The 12,107-nt window shown below is 48.0% G+C and overlaps 1 long non-coding RNA gene across 1 annotated transcript; it reads left to right on the top strand.

Annotated features, from left to right (window-relative positions):
* Positions 1-3,779: 3,779 nt before the first annotated feature.
* On the top strand, positions 3,780-5,410 carry LOC118501890. The gene is made up of 3 exons (XR_004904553.1): positions 3,780-4,241; positions 4,849-4,889; positions 5,192-5,410. It is a non-coding gene; the product is annotated as an uncharacterized LOC118501890 (long non-coding RNA).
* Positions 5,411-12,107: the final 6,697 nt, after the last annotated feature.

Raw genomic sequence — 12,107 nt, 5'->3', positions numbered from 1 at the left:
TTTTAGAACCTGCCATCAAAGGTCTCCAGAGCTCCCTACCAGGTACTCACGAGCTTCTTCCCCTTTTTTTACTGGAGGGGACGCGGCCTGAGATGCCAGCGGCCACCTGTAAACAAATAGTGAGTCAGGGCGGAAGCTCGCTCCTTGACCGTGTCATTAGCATGATACATGACAGGAAGGAGGTGAAGTAGCCCTTGACTCTTTCCAGGTTGAGCAAGGTCACATTCCACCTTAGGGAATGTTTCAGAGGCTGGCAGCCCCCACACTGGAACCACATTAGACAGAAGACCTAAGAGGGGTTAATTACACATGGGGGATGATGAACGTGACCCAGCATTTTCCTATCGAATCGTGCTTGTGGTTATGGCTACTGCTTCTTAAATTCTGCTTTAACAGAATTGTTTCTGTCTCTTCCCCAGCTATCACTCCTGGCTGTCACTTCTGTTATCTGATCCCTGCTTGTTCCAATCTCCCTTTTCCAAATGCCTCATTTCCTATTGCTGAGGTCTGAGCAGTCAGATAACTAAGTCTTGTAGAGATGTGTGTGAGCTCAGCCCCAAAGAATGAGCAAAAGGCCTTCCTCTTAGTTGGATGCTTAAGTGCTTGGGCTTTGTCACAGCTATTTTAGGTGCTTAGAGATCTTTTTCTGAATGTGATTTTCTCCGAAGGTTCATTTATCTGGCAGATAATTGAGTAGTTCCTTTATTTATTTATAAACATTGCTTTTGTAGGTTATACCAAGTTTCTCTGCCTCCTGTTTTCTGCAGTCTTTTAAGATATGGGAGAAAATGATTCCACCTTAGGGTCCAAGCTTAGGGAACTTCCGGGGAAACAGACAAAGCTGGTATTATTTGCTGCATCAAATGTTCTCATTTTTCACTAACCTCTGGGCACATTTACAAATATCTTTAAAGAAAGCATTCATAGCTTGTTATCTACCAAAGGAAAAATGGAAACCGAACCTGCTTTCACTCACACCTACCCTTTTAAAGACATATCCATGCAGTTTCTTCCTGTGAAGATGGAGGGGAGTGATCTCCAGTTGGCAGCAGCGCTGCTGTTCTGGAGTCTAACGCATGGCTGTCGGATGGAATCAGAAATCCCTCTGTTTTCTTACCCCTGGCAGCACTTCTCTTTTGCCCCTATCGCCATAAAACCCTCAATTCTGTGAGGCCAGGGCAAATACTAGGCCTCGTTCCTGGTAGAGGGGAGAGCGTCGTTGCTCCAAATCCTCCCTTCGTGCGAGGGCACAACAGAGAGCTCCACCGAGGGAAAGACCCGGACGTAGAACTGGGGGCAACATGGGAAGTGGACAGGCTCGCCCTCACGGGCATGGGACAACACGACGGCAGGTGAAACGGGTGCCTCCACCATCCCAATAGTTTCACTGCCGCAAACCGGGGTAGGAAAGGGGTGTGGCTTCGTGGGACTTTCTGAGCAGTAATTCACCAGTGCCCTGTGCTGCCAGGAGCCACAGCAGGAAGAGGCTGGGTTCTGAGCACTGCACAGGGAAACCGGCGTGGACCCAGGGGCCCTGTGAGTGGTGCAAGGCTCACCTTCCTCTCTGAGACACAGCCTCATCCGACCAGGGGAAGCATTGAAAGCTCACAGCAATGTTCACTCAACAGGCAGGCCCTTAAAGAAGCTACACCTTTCCAGGAAGTCTGTAATAGTGGGGTTAAGCCATAGGTGAGGAAGCAGGTGTAACCAGGTACAGCCCTGCTCCATTTCTGACTCACCTTCTGGCCCTGTTCTTCAGGCTTTACTGTGCCTCAGCGTCTCCACCGGTCAACTGGGAGGAGGACAGGGTGGGACTGTTTGTTTGGTAAAATTCCCTGAAATCTTTTGCTGAAAGGTTCTTCAAAAGCGTAAGAGAGTTTAATTATCTCTTTGCAATATTAGGCATGGGGTTGCTATAAATAGGGTCTGAAATAGGGTCACGATGTCATATACCTGTTTACAGGAGTAAATGGGGCATAGGATGACCCAAGGATAGATTGTTAGAATTCTTTAGTAGGACATGTATTCAAGAAAGCTGAGGCTCGGTCCTCCCAAGGACCAACTGGCCCCTGGGAACATGCTTCCAGAGCCATTGCCCTGCATTCTAGAGCGCTGCTTCTCCCGGTGGCCTGCCCGCGGCAGCAGTGGCTAGAGCACATTCTGGGTGGTCTAGGAAACTGGCCCCAAGTGCAATTTACATTGAAGTGGCGTGCACATGTGTGTGCACATCAGTGTGTGCACGTGCGGGCACATGCCTGCCAAATCTAAATATGCCTTAGAAAAATACAGAAAGTCAGGCTGACCTGCACCGAGTCGGCCCCAGGGCAATGTGTGTGCAGGTGTTCTGAGGCGGTGGTAGGCAGCAGGGGGTAGACAAGGGCACTTGAGCTTTAAGCCCTAGTAGACTAGCGTGGAAGGTGCTTGGGCATGGGGACTGTTCTCTGTTCTGAAAGGTGGGTCAGAGGATCACGCTGACACTGGGGAGGAGAAAAGGGTTGGCACACACAGTTGACATCCCGCCGACCTTTCAGAGATGGTTGGGGAATGGCAGGGGGGCAGGCTCACAAATAAAGCCTGAAATGAGGCGTGTGACATTTGTCTGTTATCACAGGACACTTTAGGGAACACATTTGGGGCTTACTGGTGTACGGGGTAGTCAGGTGTTCAGCCTTACCCAAGTAGCGTGGTGAGGTTTCTAGTCCACTTCCATCCGCCGAATTAAGGGACAGGAAGGCGTGTTTTAACAAACGATTTAATTGTTGGCAGGAGCATAAGAAACATCATCAGTATTTACTCTCCTCCTCTCACTCTCCCCACTGGTCTCAAACCTTTTTCCTCATCATTCTGTTGAATTAGGTCATTAAATTAATTATTTTAGGTGGCTGGTACAGAGTAGTTGTTCAATTGCTATTTAATAAATGAATGAGAAAGGCATTTTAATTTTCAGAAACACACTGTAAAGCAGCCTGGAAGAGGATGTTGAGTTAAGACTGTGTCAGTTTAGTACAAGGAAGCTGGTGGGGAGAGATTCTGCTGCGTGTAGATTCCTTCCCTTCCTGGCCTTCTGCCTCTGCTCTTCATCTGCCACTCCGCCCCCCATGCGTCCCTGGGATAACAGAGGAGCCAGGGAGACTCACCGTCACCCCGGAACTGCAGCCTGATGCCGTGCAGGAACCCCCAAAGCCCTGGTAGATCCCAAGTGAACTTCCCGGACAACAGAGTGAGGTGGTTTGGAGCTTGGGTCTTAGAGTCAGGCTGTCCAGATTTGAATCCCAGCTCTGCCACTCACTAGCTGAGTGTCCTTGGGCAAGGTTTTAACCATTCTGAGTCTTAAGTTCCCCATCCGAAAATGGTTTAACAACAGTGTTGACCTCATTCAGCTGTTTCAAGGATTTAAGGAGAAAATCCATATAAAACTCTTAGCGTAATGCCTGAAACATGGTAAATATTCAACAACTGTTAACTATTATATTTCATGATTCTTGCTAAATAGTCTGCTGCCACACTTCTGCAGGTGATATGATGGGTCTTTTATTCATCCACCCATTCTTTGAGCAACCATTCCTAAGGATCCATGATTTTAAGTCAGATGTTAGGGACCAGCTGTAAGATACAAGTAGGAAGCAGAGCCTGCCCTCAAACAGCTTACAACACAGAAGAGGTGACCAAACTGTAAGAAGTGGGAAGTGTCCTTGAAGGAGAGATAGATGAAGTGCTGTGGGTGTTCAGACGAGGGAGAGCAGTTGCTTCCAGGTTGGGAAAAGTTACTTCCACTGGACATAGGCCTTTTCTACTGCATACTGCTCCCTCTCACAAAGAGGAAGGGAGCGCCTTTCATAAACCAAGGGTATCCCAGGGCCGGCTGTTTTGCCTGAGTCTGGTTTCTGACCCAGTGGTTGGAGCAGTAGGCAACGAAGGGCTACGGCTTCCTGGGCTGCTCCGGCTGTGGTCACCCCTGGGGAGGAGAGGGGGCTGCAGCCTGTCACAGGCCCTGGGATCTTTAGGGATCTAAGAGCACTCCGCCTTTCCCTTCTTTCCCTCGATGATCACAAACACCTCTCTCCTCCCTGCACAGGCCCAGCAGTTTCTCTCCCTTAGAGGGGAAAAAGGCTGTGCCGTTTTGACTGATATGGGGCCTTTCCTCCCTTAGAATCCTATTAATCCCAGCAAGACCCTGTGTCGCCCCAGCTCCACCTTAGGACAGTCCAGGTGGACCAGACACGTGTCTGCTGGGAACAGAGGTGAGTCAGTAAGAGTTGGTTAACCTTCTAACGTATGCTCCCTCCCACCCAGAGGCACAGAAACACAGCAGCACACACACAAACCAGTCACTCTTCCCAAACCTCACTCTTCACAGACTGTTGCTCAGACGGTAGGGTTATCAGAAGCTTCTGGGGGAAGGAACACAGCATTCTGCTCCGAAGTGAGAAGTTTGATGTAAGATTATGGCTCAGAGATGGTGCCGCGCACAACACGGAACTCCCCACAGCCCTCCCTGCAGGCCAGCTCCTTTGAGAAGGCGTTCTGCTCTTCCCTCTTGTTAAGTGGCGGTAGCCAGGGACATCCCTTCCTGTCGAAATGTAGCTCTGAGGTTCAACAGTCTATGAGATCCCTAGATAGTAATCACGCATCCCTCTGAGATCTGAGCCTAAACACAGTTGCCCAACATCCCAATGGTAAGTCAATATTTATGACCATATGTATAATTAAATATATACAATATATAAGTATATGTGTATTCCACTTGTACAAACTATGGTAGCAACTCTAGCTGCAATAGTTACAGCAGGATTCTTTATTGCCTCCCTCTGCCAAATATCAGTGTCTGAATTTCTCATGCCATTTCAGAACAAAACATAAATAAAACAAAATCTCATCACCTGTGAAGTGTAAGTATTTTATTTCTACTTTTAGGTCATAATATCCCTCTTAGTACTAGGAATTTAAAACTGGTTGATTGAACTGTATATTAATATTCAAGTAAGAAACTCAAATTTGATCAAAAATAATTTGCACTTACAGCTGGCAAAACACTACATGAATACTATCAATTCTCAATGCAGACATCTGGATATTAATACTTGATTGTGGTGAGGGATAGTGACTGGCTCAGGAGAGAGGCTTGGGAGAGGATTAACAAATACCTCCTTTGAAGTACTCTCTAAGAATGCTAATGATTTGCAACTTTCAGATTGTCATTCCAGGACTTTATCTCAAGATTCATCAGCATCCTAGAATTTGCAACTACAAGGCACCTGAGAGACCATTTAGGTGGTCCTAATTTCACATATGTGTGAATGAGGACTGTATTAGCACTTTTTTAGAAAAAAAGTCAAGAAGGAGAGGCTTAGGTCTATGCTTGTTCTCCAAAGACACCCCGAGCACTGTTCAATAATCCCACTGAAAGGCACTGAGCACCTTCCATGTACAGGCGTGTTGCTAGGTGTTGAGGACAGCTAGGGAGGTGCTGTGCCCGTGTGACTCGGTTGGGTGTCATCCTGCAAAATGAATCATCAATGTTTTCCTTCCTTCCCCTATCTCTAAAAATTAGTAAATATTTTTAAAAATAAAAATAATTCAAAGAAGGTTAAATAATTCAAAGAGGGTTAGTTAAAAATACTAAGGAGGACATAGCCCCTTACCTTCAAGAAGTTGATTTGGCGGGGGGCAGGGGGGACCACCATGTTTCCAGCACATGTAACCTTCGGAGATACACCATAAGGTAGGTATCACCATCCCCATTTTATAGTTGAGGAAGATGAGGCTTAGAGAGGTTAAGTCCAATATCACATGGATAGTAACTAGAAAACAGGTATTCAGCACCTGCCTATCAGGCTGTATGCATTAGTTTTTTCTTGCTGCGTACAAATTACCACTAGCTTAGTGGCTTAAAACATATTCATTTAGCCCTGGCCGGGTGGTTCAGTTGGTTGGAACATCATCCCATGCACCAAAAGTTTCCGGGCTTGATCCCTGGTCAGGGCACACACTTAGGTTGTGGGTTCGATCCCTGGTTGGGTGCATACGGGAGGCAACTAATCAATGTTGCTCTCTCGCATTGCTGTTTCTCTCTCATTCCCCCTCTAAAGTCAATAAACATATCCTCGGGTGAGGAATTTTTAAAAAACAATACCCATTTATTATTTCACAACCTCTTTAGGTCAGAAGTTTGGGCATAGTTTAGCTGGGCTCGCAGCACAGGGTCTCATGAGGCTGAAATCAAGATGTCAGCCAGGGTTGCAATCTCACATGAGATCTGAGGTTGTTCTCCAAGCTTCCTGGAAGCTGGCAGAATTCTGTGTTATTGTTGTAACATTCTGTTATTGCGGTAAGACTGAGGCCCTCAGCTCCTAGAGGCCACCCACCACTCCCTGCCCTTTGGTTCTCTCCACCACAGAGCACTTCACTTCTTCGTGGCCAATAGGAGATCATCTGTGCTGCTTCAAGTCTCTATTCACTGGAGAAAAGTCCCACCACACTCGTAGGTCCTGCTTACCTTCACGGGGAAGGGCATACACACCAACGGGAAGGAATCTTGGGAGGTCATTTGAGAATTCTGCCTGCCACACAGATGTCAATACCCACATGTTCTTTAAGTCACTCAATCCCTCCCCAAAATTATGGGCATTGGTTCTGGGCCCAGGAAGAAAAACGAAAAGTCATATCACATAAGTGCAATGAAAAAATATATATACAAAGTAGAAAGAAAAAAAAGGTCTACTATGCTTAAGTGGTGGCGATGCAGAGGGGATGCCAAAGGGGAGCTTCAAGAAGTTATGTTCCGGTTGGATGGGTAGAGGAAGCACCATGCTCTCACGTCTTTGTCTCCACTATCTGGCACAGTCTGAAGGCACGTGCTAGACCCTTGATTGATGTTTGTTGACATGAATGACCCTGTAGGTGCCTTCTGGGTGGAGGAAGGTAGAGACCATCATTGGTTGAGGGAATTTCAGGTACAGAGGCCCAAATATTTAAAGCCACATGCTGTGCCCAAGGATCAGTGAGAAGGACCACATTACTTAAACATGTAAGGCAAGACAGGGCAGGAGAAAGGCAGACAATGGGACCAGCATATGAGTGGGTGGTAGGGAGTGGGGCTTTGTTTTGTAAATGAAGGGGAACACTTGAAGGGTGTTAAGGAAGTGAGAAGTATCAGATTTGTGTTTAACAAAGTAGGCTCCAAGGGAGAGCACAGTGTGATGGCTGGTTTGGTGTGAGTGTTAGCACGAATGGAAGTGACATTAACCCCAGGCTAAAGCAGTTAGTGCCGGGGGTCTTCTAGCACGGGCGAGAAAGGAGGAAGATCCGTATTAGGACAAGGGCAGTGAGATGGAGAAGAGGAGTGGCTCCCGAGCTGAATGGAAAGCCGAGTGGACAGCATGGCCTGCCCGGCTGGACCTGAGAGAGGAAGGATCCATAGAGGGTGGCCTGCGGATGACTCAGCCTTAGAAAATGGGTAAATGGTAGGCTCACCGACTGAGCTTGAGGAAGGAATAGGTTTGAGGGAGAGGAGAAGGGGTTGGCAGTGATGGCAGGAAGGAGGGTGGGTGTGGGTAACAAGTACACCTTGGCGCCCCACATCCGAACAGAGAATTCAAGAGAAGGCAGTTGAGCTCTTCGCTCTGGAGCTCAACAGGGCTGGATATGCATCAGGGTCTCCAGCTCCTACGTGAGCAGTCAAGTCGTAACAATGGATAACCACAGAGCAGGAAAACGGGGACAGTGTTGTACAGAGAATAAAACCATGAGTCACCACATCTGCGTGCCAACGCCAGAAAACAGGAGCTGGAATCAAAGGCGAGAGAAGGGAGGCTTTGAGGGGAGGTGTGAGTGCGGGGGTACATCATTACCTCAGAACATAAACACGGGAGAAATGAGGGGCTGCTTCACTGTCGGGAGGAATCATGCCCGCAGGCCTGGGCTGTAAAAAAAATACAGGAGGGCAAGACTCACCACACCATCTGTAATTTAAACAAACATGAAATTTAGGAAGTTAGCTAATAGGACAGGTTGTCACCAGTTTCTTTATTGGGTTAGGAAATACGTATTTTCACTGAGGTCTGTTCTTTTTAAGACAAAAAAAAAACCAACTTGAGTTTAGATGCATTATTTTCCTTTGATCTTTGTGATTAAGACATTTGACCCAAGTATGCATTAGCCCTTAATAAAAATCAGTGGTGTTCCCGTTACTTTCCGCGGTTTGTTTTTTCATGTTTTGAAGAATAAAAGAGTATCTTTCATAAGAACATCAGGAGTGACTGGATTTCACAAGAAGAGAGACCTTGGTGGAAAAACATAATTTTAAAAGGGGACAGATTCACTTTCCATTGAGTTTTATTTCCCCAGGCTTAGACTCCACCAACTGACCTGAACAAATACCAGGAATCGCTCTGCCCCACCAAGGTTTGGATGTGCTTCAAACATATCCGAAGAAGGACAACATACTTAATTGAAAAAGTATGAAGACAAAGTCAACCAAATGCATGTCAATTCATGGCAATCTCACACCTCGTTACCCAGAGCGGGAGGCCAGTGATGATAATTTAGTCAAGACCCAGCTCCAGCTGAAGCGGCAGAGACTCAAGTGCCAAAAGTCACTCTCTCTCTGTTTTCCTCCTCAGTGCCCTGGAATCCGGTGTCTTGCCGAGTAGCTGGCCAGGTATTCACATTCTTGGTGACTTGGAGGAGACAGAAGCCTTGGCAAAGCAGCAATAACACACACACACACACACACACACAGACACACACACAACCCAGACATATACACACAGGGACATACACACACATGTACCTCACTTCGGCCCTCTACAGTGGAAATCAGTGGATGGACGGAGGATTGGTGAGAACTGTGAACAGTGGAGCCGAGGTCATGGTGCAGGAAAGGGGGAAGGGCTAAAAAGAATAGCAGTCCCGGGAGAAGCCAACAGCAGAAATGCCCACAGCTCCTGGAGCCAACGAGAGCAGAAAGCAGAGGCCGAGAGCCCACTGATCAGAGCAGACAGGGACCAAAAACAGAAAGCACGTGACTTGGAAAGAATAGGAAAGGAGTGTCTTTGCTTAGTGAAGATGGGACAGTCACACGCCCTTGTTCCCGCTCCCCAACGTGACTGCTGTTCCATTAACCTCTTTGAGAGTGTGTCCCAACACAAAAAACCTCTCTAGCCTTCAGTTTGTAAGAAAATCTATTCGTTTCCAGTGTAAATGTGTTTAAATGTCAGCAGCAAATAGTGTGTCATGGAAATGAACTAGATCGATTTGAGTGACTTTACCTCCTGCCTGTGGGTGTTGGGAGCCAAAGCAGAGGTGAAAATGGGTGATGGTATGAACACAATCGAACTGGGTCGAAATCCTGGTCCTGCCCCTTACAACTTGGCCTCCGAGAGCTTCCTGATGTCTCCACACCTGAGCCTTCTCGTCTGGGCAGTGGGAGACGGTATTCCGGGGCCCTAATCCTGTGCCGGCGAATTCTGAAACCCGAAGAGCTCCGAAAAACAAATGTTTTCTACGTTTGCTCGAAACCCATTTGGTGGCAAAACCTGACTTGCACTCTTGTGAAACTTCAGAGTTTTATTTACATCATTAAGCCTAATTACCTGTACGTTTGCCTCAGAAATATCAGTATGTGTGATTACAGATGCTGTCCCAGACCTTTCGGTGGGGGTGGGGGTGGGGGTGCTGTGAATGATACATCATATGCACAAGTGTGTCTCTCAGAGATGTGGACAATGCAGAAGCCTGCCCAGGATCTGGATGAAGTCTGGATAAGGGGTTGGGGACCAGCTCCTTTGGGGGTGCTGAGGGAGATGAGTGTGCGGTGCGTACAGTGATGCCTGGCACTTTCTAAATACTCAGGAAATACAAACTGTAGAATTTATGACTAAAAGCACTTGAATAAGGAATGTAGGGGGCGGGGAAGGGTTCTGTAGGGGGCGGGACTTGAGTATAGCACTCAGGAGGCAGGACTTTGTTTTGTAAATGAAGGGGAACACTTGAAACGTTTGGAGGAAGTGAAAAGTATCAGATTTGTGTTTGAGAAAGTGAGCTGGGGGTGGGGGGGTGGGCAGGGCACAGTGTGATGGCTGGTTTGGTGTGAGGAAGTCACCTCACAGGGTGATCCAGTTGTAAATCCCTAACTAGGCAGCTCGCTTGGGTAGCACACCCCAGGCACATAGCTTTTTGATAAAAGGTTCATCTTTGCCTAAAGCAAGCCCTGTCCGTTCTTTCTGTGTGTCTGAGTTAACACGCCTTTGAGATGCCTCCTTTCAGACCCCCGTTATAGTGGGTGAACCACCCTTTCACACCCCCCCTGATCCTGCAGTCCAGTGCCTGCCTGCCTTTCTCCCACCATCATATAATGTTCTCTCCACACCCCCAAATAAACTGCAAAACTCAGTCTCTGGAGCATTTGAGATTTCACTCCTTGGCATATGTGTTCAGTTTGGCTCAAATAAACTCAGAAAAATTCTCTACAGGCATGGGCCTCCTTACATCGACAGGAGTGATTCTGCTCTTGCTCTTGTCACCTTGGCATTCGCCCAGGGAACACTCAAACTCTGAAGCTCCTACTCCCTTCCCACCAGCCCTGGTAGGAAGGTTCTGCACCACGTTCCTGCTGGCGCTGTGGAGCTGCAACCCAGAGACTAAAGCGGAGGGAAATGTTCTGGATCTGCACCATCACCAGGATAGGGAAGGAAAGAAGGTCTAACATGCAGATGCACTCCCATGGACACACTCCCATCCATGGGTGGTGTGGCCCGAGGGAAGAAGGCTCAAGGTTGGAGCCAGAGAGACCTCAGTCCTAGCCCCACCCTCCCTGGTGGGGATTACTGGGTCTCAGTTTCCTATCAGAAAGTTCTGCGGTGCTGGTGACGTGCATGCTGCACTGGCCGGTACACAGGAGGTGCTCGACAGGGGACCAGCAGCCAGACGCATGCGCACACTGTGCACCGAGTGACTACCAGATGTGGTTCTGCCTTACCCCGAATCGACCAGGGCTCCCCAGAGGAAAGGTTAAAGCCTTCTCTTTCCTGAAAAAGTGAGGCTAAGAGGCCAAGCAGGAGGGGCTCTCCGCCTCGGAAGAGTTCCAGGCCCACAGTGGTGGGGGCAATGCCTGGGCGCTTCTCACCTGCGCCTCTCTTAGACCCTGTGATTCAGAGGATCAGACACGCGCAATGTCAGGTTGGAGGTTACGTGGTAGTTTGTGAATACACGGATGATCAGTGAGGCGCCTTCACGCCCTGAATCCAGCTTTTGGTTGGATTGCTAAATCCTGTTTTGACTCCACCCCTTTTAAAAGGAATAATTTTAAAGTGCACTTGAGAAGAGAGTTGTTTAATATCCTTTCATAAAGGAGACCTTTCCCCCAAATTATCATCTTGTCCCCATACGCCCAAATCAGTACCACAACGAAGAGTGAACAGATACTCATTACCGAGGAGGCCTTGAGATTACCTCTAGTCAGTGCCTGCTTTTGTACAGTTGCAGGCGTATCTACAATAATCACATTTTCTCCAGACCAGTCAGAGGACTTGAGAAATGCCAGGTGTAAGACATTATCAACCCTCCAGCTTTCTGAAGCACCACTCCTTTCCTTTTTCCCACCCATTTGGATGGGAGGCTGGGCTCTCCCCCTTTCCCACCCTCGCATGGACCTCAGGGGCTCGGCTCCTCATTGCAGGCGAGTCACAGCAGTGTTGAGAACACACCCCGCAGTGCCTGGCCTCACTGTGAAGAGGCTTCCAGGACCATCCTTCGCGTGGTGGCTCCCCATGAAAGCACTCGCATCTCTTCAGAGCAGGAGGGGTCCACAGGCAGACCAGCCCTGTGGTTGGGGCACCGACAGAGCTGGGGTGACGGAAGGATGGAGAATGAACCTGGGAGGAAAAAAAGGGAACTTTTTAGAAGTAAGTTGACATTTGATTTGTTTTTTAAAGCACCAAAGTTTGAAATAAATATCAATGAGCACATACTGGTATAAATAGCTAACTAACTAGGAGGGGGACCTCCCCCAAAAAGAATTATCTTCTGGAGGGCAGGTTCCTTGTAGTACAAGTTCCCCTGCTAGGTGAGTGTTCTAGGAACCCATCTGTATCAACGTACCCACTGGC

The sequence above is a fragment of the Phyllostomus discolor genome, chromosome 7 (assembly GCF_004126475.2).
Source record: "Phyllostomus discolor isolate MPI-MPIP mPhyDis1 chromosome 7, mPhyDis1.pri.v3, whole genome shotgun sequence".
Taxonomy (NCBI): domain Eukaryota; kingdom Metazoa; phylum Chordata; class Mammalia; order Chiroptera; family Phyllostomidae; genus Phyllostomus; species Phyllostomus discolor.
The sequence above is the reverse complement of the archived record's forward strand: the minus strand, read 5'-3'. Positions and strand labels throughout refer to the sequence as shown.